Below are 11,194 nucleotides of genomic sequence, written 5' to 3' on the forward strand. Positions count from 1 at the left end.
AAAATAGGAAAAGAGTACAGAGATCTTTTTGCATTGTTTTTTTACAACTGCCTGTGAATCTACAATATCTAAAAATAAAATATTAAATAAGATTTTTATTTTTCAATTTTAATACAGTATGTATTTATAGCAATAACTCACATATAAAGCTCTTTGGGGTGCTCAATAGTTTTTAAGAGTGGAAAGGTGTCTCAAGAACAATATGCTTGAAAACTACTATTCACAGCAATCAGTGATACAGAGCAGCTCCCATTACAAAGGTTAGTACAAAATGCATAATAAATATATGTTGAATAAATGTATAATTTTAAAACAGCTATATGATTAATAGAATACATGACTAACACGATATTTTAGTTAAATTTTAGGAGACCTGATGTTTGGCTGCCCAGACTTCTATAGTTGATAAAATTTTAACTATTTTCAGAGTCTAGTTCTAAGCATGGAAGTTCAGAAAGCTGAATTTATCACTTCACCTAAAGGGTAGATTAATGACGCAATGGTAAAACAACAAATTAGCAACTTTTAAAATCACCTTTTTTCCAATATCAAAAATGTTATCAGTCAAGATAGGTTCAGTTATGCTGTGGTAGAAAGTAAGCCTAAAATTTCAGTGACTTAACCAATAAGGATATATTGTAATCCATATTCAGAGAAACACCTGCAGAACATGCACTATCTGGCAATTGTTAGTTTATGGAAGAAAGAAGGGACGTAGTGACGCATGATTTCTTGAAGTTTTGGTCCAGAAGTGACACATAACTTCTGCTCATATATCATTTACCAAGATAAGTCAGATAACCATGTTTAACTTTAAGAATGCAGTAAAATTTGTTCCTATTAAGTGTCCTGGATCAGAGGATTAGAAAATTGATAAACTAAGCTGATATTTACTACATGGCATTCCAAATAAACTGGCAGCCATCGAATTGCTATTAAAGGAAGAGCAAAGCAAAAAAAAAAAAAAAAAATCTAAGCAGCAGGGAATTTCATTAGAAAGAGATGGGGTGAAAGGATTCTTTTTGTTTCACAGAAGATTTAACACTGGAACTCAGTGGTCAATAAACACTGAAAAGTCATATTCTCCAATTCTCCATTATTATGAATGCTATTTGGCCTCCCAACTTAAATGATAACAGTAAAGGGTAGGAAACTCCACTGATGCTGGAATTAGGATAAGAGACACAAGTAAACTATGTTTCTCCTTTACCTTAAGTTGATTATTTAGCTTTTATTTCACAGAGTAATGTTTTCTGGACTGCCTAGAGCAGGTAACATCTACGCAGGAGAAAAGATTAACGCAGGCCCTTTTCTAGAGTTTGTGTCTCCAAATAAGTAGTCCAGATTCTACAATCTGCTCAAATATATTTGTAAAACAATGCATACCCTCTACCCCAGTTACTCACAATGTACATTAGCATGTTAAAAACCTCTGAGAATTTCTACAGCAAAAAACCTATTTAATGCCTAAAATGTGACAATGTCTAGATGTTGAGTTTACATTAACTCATTTTAATGCTTAAAACTTCATGAGATAGGTAAATAATTATCCTCATTTTATAAATCTATTTGTTTTATAAAATCTATAAAATTCTATAAATTTTTCCTGAAAAATTCCTATTTTTCTTTAATGGTGGTTCTTCAAACTTAAAAGAGATTTGGGGTTGTCTGAAATAAAATGGAGCTAAAAGAGGCAGAACGAATATTGGTTTATATAGTAGAACTTGAAATAGACCGTGCTGTCCTGAGGGACCTTAAATGTATTATTTGATAGTTTAAAATAAAACATTTTTTATCTCTTCTGATCTGAATGGTCCACCAATTAATCATCACATTGGATTATTCCATGGGCAGAAAATTATTCTTTTCTGACACTGAGAATTGAGCCAGAATTGGGAAAGGTTCTCCAGTTTATGAGTTAAGAGAATTAGGTAATTGTTAATTCGAGAAAAACATGATGTAGAATTGAAGGGATGAGGTGAAAAGAGTAAATATCAATTTCACCAGAGGCAAAGTAATAAAACTCTGGAAGATGGGGAGTGATCTGGGGTTTCAAGGTGATCTCTGGATATCAGGTATTATAAAGGAAAAGAGCAAACACCGGAGTGTCTAAATAATGGTTCTCAAACTCTTGAATGCTTCAATAAGTGAAGATTGCTGCCTCTCCTTCTCTCTCTTCCCAACACACTATTTTTTATGTTTGGGGTAGAGCCCAGATTTCAAGATTTTTATTGAACTGTTTGCTTGCTAAATTTTTTGAATCATTGTTTTGTAATTGCCAATATATTGCCACAAAAGAAGTCATAGTATAAAGACTACAAAGACAACTTTTATAATTTTGCTTTGCATTTGAGAATGAGTAAGGCGAAGCCTCTCTGTCCTATGAGTTGTGGAATCTTTGCTTCTAGTTTAAGAATGGTTTCTAGGAGAATTTTCTCAGGCCATTCTTGTAGCCAGAAGTAATTTTGAATTCAAAGTCTCATTGTAAATATCTTGCTTTCATTCACTTTTTGATTAAAATAAAGTATCTATCTCTATATACTTATTTGATGAAAATCAATAGGTTTATAACAATAGTATATAACTAAAGGATTTTTATTAACAGTGCACGACAAGTTATATTCCGTTTCAAAAATGTCAATGAATATTCAATAAGTAAAGGAAACTATAAAATCTACTGTTTAAATTATTATGTCATGACTTTCCATTTAATATAAATTTGAATAAGTGTTTATAATTTATTGAATATTTACATGCATTTTCATGTGGGCAAAAAAGTTTAAACACTTCAAATGTATATTCATTTGGAATATTATTTAAGGATGAATAATATAAATATTTGTGTAATTTAAAGTTATGAGACATATGCAACATATACATGAAAAATATAACCAGATTAATTTAATCTTGATAAGTATGAATTTCCAAATCTGAATTGAATTACTAAGGTTTCAGAACATATATATCACTTAAAGGTGTAATTAATAGCAAATGTGTGAAAAAGCTAAATCTAAGTCTTGACATTTTGCTTATATAGGAGACAGATATTTTATTTTTAGCACAAAGATTGATTTTTAATACTCAGAAAGGATTGCATTCTTATTTTGTGTTTATTCCAAGGCTCAGATTTTGTAAACTTGGCTTTCTTTATAGTGCCATTCCCTTGAGATTCTTTAAGAGAGGAAAGCAAATCATCAGTCAATATTTAGACTTGGGCATTCTTCTGATTAATAGAAGGGCTAGTACTAGGTCTCCTCAGGCACTTTGCACAATATTATAGGTTTACCCTCAGTCAGACAATCAAAAATCATCATAAGTAATTGTAACTCTGATTTTTGGCAGCTTTCGCTACATTTACTTGTCAACTCCGATGCTTAAATAACTGTCTTACTGCTATTACGTTCTTTAGTCAATTTAATAAGCCTTTTATGTTTTTTTTTCTAATGTGAGGTAAGATAATACAAATGATACCAAGGAAACAGTTTGTATTCTGTATTGTTAGTCCTTAGTTTAGAAAAATAGAATAATAGAATTACAGTTTAGACTGCATCAACTAAACATCATTTTAATGATTGGAAGGCAAGGCATATGCAGCTGATGCTGCATTAGAAATAGATTATGACTTACCACAGACATGGGACATTTGTTTCCCTGGGATAAACAACATGATTCATCAACTGGCGACAAGCCAAGAAGAAAAAAATAATTCTAACAAAAGTTAGGACTATGGTGGCGTAGTATACTTAAGAAGTTTCAATATGTTACCTCTTAACCCAAATCTATTTAGAGAGCCCCCATTACAAGTTTAATATAATTATAGAGTGTTTTATAACATAAACTACTTAGGATAACTGATATAATATTCTCCCATACCCTTGTAAACTTTATAGTCACTAAACAACCTTCTTAAAAACTCAGTTTTATTGGTTGTTGAAAATGTAAATAACCATATAACAAATCCTTCATATGACAAAATCAAGTCACTCTTCTCCTGCTGTAACCTTGGTTTCACTGCTGATAGTAATTATGGTTTTATGAATTGGTAAACGAGTTTGGGGGGATACTCTCTATTAACACTTACTGCTACTGTAATGCTATATTTTTGCCTGTGGGATTGGTCCTTGGTTATTTGTACTCAGATCCTGCTGGCTCCAATTTTTTGTCTTTAAAAACTTTTATTTCTGTGCTTTATATATGTATAAGATTATTCATTTACAGTCTATATCCCTGGATCATATTCTTCTATATCTCTGTCCAACCTGCTTGTCTCAATCCTCCTATTTTCTTTCTGTAGTACTGGTATCTGCTATCAAAAGCCTGACACATCCTGGTAACATTCTTTTGACTTCAGGTTTTGGATCATTCTTAATTCCACCATAAATGGTATTACGGGCAGAATAGTGTTCTTCAAATTCTCATGTGGAAATACTAACACCCAGTCTGTCAGAATGTGGTTCTTTTGGAGACAGAATCTTTAAAGAGGTAATTAAAGTAAAATGAGGTCATTAGGCATTAATTCACTATGAGTAGTTATAGAAGAGGAGATTAGGACACAGACCCACACTGAGGGAAGAAAATGCAAAGACACAGGGATAGGTGACAGGCATCTGCAAGCCAAGGAGATTTCTCAAAAGTAACCAACTCCGACAGCACTTTGATCACAGACTTGTAGCACCAAGAATTGTAAGGATATACATTTCTGTTGCTTATGACACTCAGTCTGTATATTTCATTTTGGCAGCCCTAGAAAGCTAATACAGGTGGGTTCACCTAGATATATATAGTGAATTGAGAACACACCTTAATCTCTGTTCTATCTCCTCTCTTCTCCACTAAAGTCCTTCTCAAAAATCAAATTAGAAGGTACAAAATGATGTACAGCTGACAAGAAGAATAGGAAAGATGATAACTGCTGATGAAAAACAATGACAAATGTTGCAAAGCAAATGAAGATATGCCAATTTAGCTGAAACTTTCTATGTTGCATAACAAGAAGGTAATGAGAAACAAGATACTTTGGGGACATTCAGAAATTATAAGTAGAACAAGGCAGGGTTGTGAAATGTAAATCAAAAATAAAAGATCGGTTAGAAATCTTCAAAGTGTGGTTAAAGTGCATCAGATCTCCTATTCTACCTTAGCACGGTCATGACATGAGAGGATTGCTCCATGAAGATTTTCAGACCAAAAGATTCCCAAGAATTAAAGATATCAGGCAAAAAGGAAAGTTACGAATGAAGGCTAAAAAAGAGATTATAGGAAGTAGAAATCTATATTTTTGAGTGATGAGATTCTCAGCACTCTTTCTCATGTTGGCTCTCAGATAATTTAAGTCAGGCATATTTCATTCTGGCCCTCTGGTAGAACTTTGAAGATTTCTGATACTAAGATTTGAATTTTCTTTAACACCATTCCCAGCCAACATACAGGGAACAATAGTGAAGTATAAACTCCATCCAAGGATGGAATTTCCAAATAAATATTAAAGTGTCTCATATCAGTGGACATCAGACAGCTGAGAAAAGCCTTAATGTGAAAAACAATATTCAGAATTAATAAAAGTATAATTTTTTTAGGAAACAGAAAAAGCTACAGAGAACAAAATAAGTCAAAGAACTTAATAGTTATAGAGAAAAAATAAATAAATCTATTAAAAAAGAGAAAAGAATATTCAGAGAATGAGGAAGTATTTTAAATTAAAAAAAATGAGAGCAAACTTTTAAAGCTTAAAAGATAGAAAGATAAGTTTGAAGAAATAATCTACAAGTTGGCAAAAAATAATAAGGAGCTAGAAAATAGAAAATTAGAACATTGATCTTTAAGTTTTAATATTCATTACCAGCCTTTACAAAAAGAAAAAAACAAATATAAAGGAGAAAAATAATGAATACAATTTTATAATTAAATTTTCCAGAACTGAAGTAATGAAGGAAAACATTATCCATATCAAGGAACATAATATTTAGTTTAAAGAACTACAAAGGAAGGAAGTTTAAAAGCTTATAGGATAAAAAATACACACACACACAAATAACAATCACACTGGTCCTGGAATGTAGCAATGACATAATGGCAAGATTGGAAGCAAGATGAAAAAGAAAGAAAACAATTGCTTCAAATTTCTCAAAATTTATTAATTTTCATGGATATACAAAAGGATATTAATTATTCTCAAGGATTATTATTTCAAATCTAATAATTCTATACCCAAACTATTTAATAATGAATTCTTATTGAAATTTTGTCTAACACAAACAAGATTTTTTTTTTTATCAAACTTTGATGTTTAACTAAACTACAGAAATTTCCAAGGAAATGGCAAAAACTAGTTTTACAATTGGTGTACCCCTCAACCAGTTTAAGTGTGAGGTGAAAGAGATATTTTGAGGAGGAAATCTCTATATGAGATTTTGGAGACATCTCTGTTGTAATCCTCACCAACTCCTCCATCAAGAGAGAGGGATGTATAGTATTTGCTTCAATTCAAGTCTAGTGAAGGATTCAGCTTAATCACTGCAGAAATTAACATATGCCCTGTGTAGTATGAAGTCATTGTAACATAAACTCTGGCTCCTGCCCAGAAGATAAAATGTAGGCAGAGAACTCATATGAAGTTTATCCAAATCATGACTAATTTTCTATAGCAAACTAAAAATTTTTGGACTCTTCTTCCAGATGTTTCTTACAGACCATAGTGTGCTGAGAAATAATCTGTCTTTTATAATCAAAAGAGATGGTGACAGATACCTCCCAGACAAGAAATTTCTCAGGATATTCTCTCAGGAAGTATATTTAAGACTTCCTAAAGTATAGCCAAACCATCCTTTAACAAAAACACAATTGGAAAATAAAGTTAATTAACAGGAAATCTGTGTTTAAATTGTCACCCACATCAAAATACACAGTATTCACTATTTCCACTGGGTAATGAAAAGTCTGGCCATCTGGATTATCTTTCTAGGATTTAGTGTGTGCATGGAGGATCATTTGTATCACATCTTCAGCTGTGTGCTTTGTTCCTTGGGTTATTTTGAGACTTCAGTTACATTCTATTAAGAAATATATTTTACTAAGATTCTCTACCCTCTAACCTCAGGCAAAGATCTTTTCTCTTACTCATTATTCATGTTTGTTTGTTTTCCTATTTTTGTCTTTACTATTGATGTCAATGTTTTTCCCTTTGCTTGCCAGGGTTCCATTTTTATCTTCCTCTGAAGTCTCTCTAAGCAGCCATCCCTCAAATCTTCTCATGTTATACTATATTCCTCTATTACAGGTATATGCAACATGAGAACTTAGTTATGACTCTGGAAAAGAATTATCTATATCTTCATTATTCCATTCAAGTAAATGAAATATTCTTTAACAGAGCTAAAAAAGTATTACACTCAGTACTATTGTCTCCTATCTACTAATTCCTTGGGTACCTAGTTAGACATAATAGGTGCCTGTTTTCATGGGTCTGGTATTTTTGGATACCCAGATGACTATAATTATATACTCCTTCCTCAACATTATGAAAGCCAGTTTTTGAAGCAGACTTCCTGATGTACAGCATACTAATCATCCTGTCACCCTAAACTACATTTTTTCCCTTCTACTATTCTCATTACCATTTCATCCTAATGCATTAAATGAGATAGTGAGAAAATACAGTTCTAGCTAGCAACTCTGAATGTTTCCCCATAAATGAATTCTTTTCTTTTAGAAATTTAACCAGTAAATGTTAAATTTTTAGTCACCAAATCATGTATGTAGATGACAAATACTTTTCTATCTGTGTATGTGTGTTATACTGACAACTTAAAATCTACTCTCATTTAGCACTGATGCTTTCAGAGATGAGAAGAAAATGAGTTGAAAACCAAGGAAGATCTGAGTAGAAAAGTAAACTAGAATGTTTGTTTTCAAATATTTTAAAGCTATAAAAACCAAAGAGGATATATTGTAAATATTTTTCAAGTAGTAAATAAATGAGCAGCAAATTCCTTGAAACTAAACCAGTAAAAGCTTTTTATATAAATATACATATATATAAATTCATGTGTAGTAAACAGAATGTATACCTTCTTTTTATCCTTGCATATTTGTTGGCAGAAAGAGAATGCAGAAACACTAATATGGGTTTCCAGGATTAACTTTATTAATAAACTTTTAAAAATTAAGCAATATTTAATAGACTTATCCAGTATTTAAATAAGCTTGTATCATGTGATTTGTTGTTCTCAGTTTAAAATTACTCAACAAATGAAGAGCATGCAGTGTTGTACTTTTAAAGATTCTGATGATATTCAAATAATTGTACTGCCAAACAGAAACCTATATTAGTAATAGTTGTTTTTTTTTAACGTTTTTCAACCAAGTCATGGCACTATAGAAATTCAGAACTCCACTTCTTTGTGAATGTTTTCATTGTCTTTTCATATTTTTTTCCACTCTAGAAAAAAATTTCTCTATTTTTAAACCCAGATATCACTGCTTAACAACGTGTTGAAAAATTCAAACAATTATGGAGAAATCCATTAAAAAAATTGGTCTTCAAAAAAAGTATAGGACCTTTCAAAAGAAAAAAGATTATGACGTTAAACAGTACACTTCGATATACAAAGGCTTGAACTATGTTTATAAATTCCATATAGAGTTCAATAGTCAATAAATAGTCTATTTGTTTATTAACTCAATCCATACGATATTTTATTCTATCAAGTAGGAGAATAGGCAGTTTGAAGACAGCTTCTTCTTGAAATATTTATGATGCTCTAATATCTCTCAAATCTGTTTTTGATTTTTCATCAACACAGTATTTTTTCCTTTATTTATTCATTTATCTTAGGTTAATCAGTTACTATGTAATCATCCCTTGATATATAATTAAAAACAAGTCGCAGTTTTTGTCATCATGGAACTTAATATCTAGAGAAGTATACAGACCAATAAGCAGCTGTTTACAATATGAGTGACATAACTTTTCGGTAGTTCAGGGAAAGCTCATGAGGAAAATAAATAGGATTTGGTTATTGAAAGGGCGAAGTTGGGTTAGAGAAAAAGTGAAGAGATAGTCTAAGCAGAATAAATGGTTTATGCAAATACCCTGACAGAAGCAGTCAAGGAAATGGAACCTAAAAGTCTGTAGATACTGGTGAAACCATGGTTCTGAGGAAATGTAAATATAGAGGCAGAAAGTGAAATAAATGTTAGGGAATAAGTTTAAGAGATAAGCAGGGTCAGATTAGAATGGTTCCAATAAGACATATGTAGATGTTCAATGTGCTTTTTAGAAAGGTTATTTTGTCTATAGAATGGAGAATAGATTAAAGTAGTATAAAATTGTCACCTGAGAAACCACTTAGTAAATAATTACAATAATCCAACTGAGAAATGATTTTGAGTTGGGGTTTGGGATGCAAATAAACTGAAGTAGATGGAGTTGAGATATATTTAATAGCTACAGGACAGGAGTTAGTGATTGATTAGGGAGAGTGATGGTGAGAGATGTAGAAAATTTGAAGTTAATATTCAGATTTCTGGTTTGATAAACTATGTGGATCTAGCAGAGTTTGGGAATTAGATGACTGTTCAAGTGAAGATTCCTAATATTTATTATAATAAATGGGTCCAGGGCTAAAGAGAGAATCAGGACTATAAGTGTGGAATTAGCTTAAAGACGATCTTTAAGGTGTAGAATATAAACCGAGGATTGTTTCTTTGTCTGTGAGTTAAAGAGTAGATTTCAGGCTACATTCTGGGAAGGGACTCCCAAAAGAGTTACTAGAAAGAACTGGAAGGAGCTGCGAGGAAGACATACCAGCATCTCACTTTTGGTCTAGATTCTAGATGAGCTGGAGAAACCCAAAAATCTTCCCTGCTGTCACCATTGCACTACATGAAGAGGAAGTTCTTGGAAGAACTCAACATGCTGCCAGTAGTCTTGCTGGAACAGACCACGTGAAGAAGAGAAAAGGTTTGCAACTACAGATAAGAAGATTCCGACTGCTCAGTTTCTTGCAGCCTCTTGAGGCCATTTAAGTGAGTCATTGATTCTTATGGTGTTGAAAATGAGACAGGAGCTGAGAAAGCTGTTAGAAAATCCAGATGACTCACAACATCAAGAGGGTTGGAGTCATGTATTGCTAAACATAATTCGGTATGGCGTGGTTTGCATCGGTGTTGCTGTATGTCTTTGAGTTTATCTATTCAATACACTGCACTGAAAGAAGTAAAATGTAACATGATCAGTAACGTCCAGGTCCTAAAAGAACATCTTAATGCAGAAAGCTAAGTGTTTCCACATCCTTGCATAGAGAATTACAAATTATAGTTGGGTAGATGAGACTATACAGAAAGAAGAAATAGCCTAGTTAAAAGCATATAAGCAGCTTCTGGGTTTGTTAATACTGAAGGGAGAATGCTTTCATCTCCACCATGGCTAAGCTGATCCAGAAGAAGTTACAGGGAGAAGTGGAGAAATATCAACAGCTACAGAAGGACTTGAGTAAATTCATGTCAGGGTGGCAGCAGCTCGAAGCACAGCTAACAGAAAATAATATCATGAAGGAGGAACTGGCCCTGCTGGCTGGGTCCAATGTAGTCTTTAAACTTCTGGGCCCTAGGGGAGGCTTGGGCCACTGTGGGGAAGAGGCTGGACTATATCACAGCTGAAATTAAGCTTTATGACTTCCAGCTCCGGGACCTCAAATGGCAGTCAGAACAACAGAGGAAGATCCTTGCTCAGCTGCAGCTGGAGTTCCTGCAGGCCCAGGCAGCAAAGGCAGGAGCTTCTGGGAAGGCCTGACCCCGTGGTGGGAAGAGAAGGGGAGGGAATGAGGTAGCTCTAAGATCTATACCATAGTTAATAAAATGAAAAAACCGGGCCAAAATATATATATATATATATATATATATATATATATATATATATATATATATATATATAATCATGCTAAACAAAATAACTCAAAAAAAGTTGAAAACCACATGATGTTACTTATATGTGGGATAAAAACCTAAAAGCAACAAATAAACAGAGAAAACAAATAGAGATTCATGAACACGTACAATAGACTAGTGCTTATTAGAAGGTGGAGGGAAGGAGGATGTAGATGGGCCAAAAGGGGTCAGATATGTGGTGACAGAGAGAAATCTAACTATGAGAGGTGAACACACAATGCAATGTATATATATGGCTTGCTGTTGA

At 32.8% G+C, this 11,194-nt stretch overlaps 1 pseudogene; it reads left to right on the plus strand.

The window, feature by feature from the left end:
• The first annotated feature begins 10,422 nt into the window (after window positions 1–10,422).
• Window positions 10,423–10,792, plus strand: LOC107505933 (annotated as a pseudogene).
• Window positions 10,793–11,194: the final 402 nt, after the last annotated feature.

This window comes from Rousettus aegyptiacus, unplaced genomic scaffold, assembly GCF_014176215.1.
Source record: "Rousettus aegyptiacus isolate mRouAeg1 unplaced genomic scaffold, mRouAeg1.p scaffold_m13_p_2, whole genome shotgun sequence".
NCBI classification, from domain to species: Eukaryota; Metazoa; Chordata; class Mammalia; order Chiroptera; family Pteropodidae; genus Rousettus; species Rousettus aegyptiacus.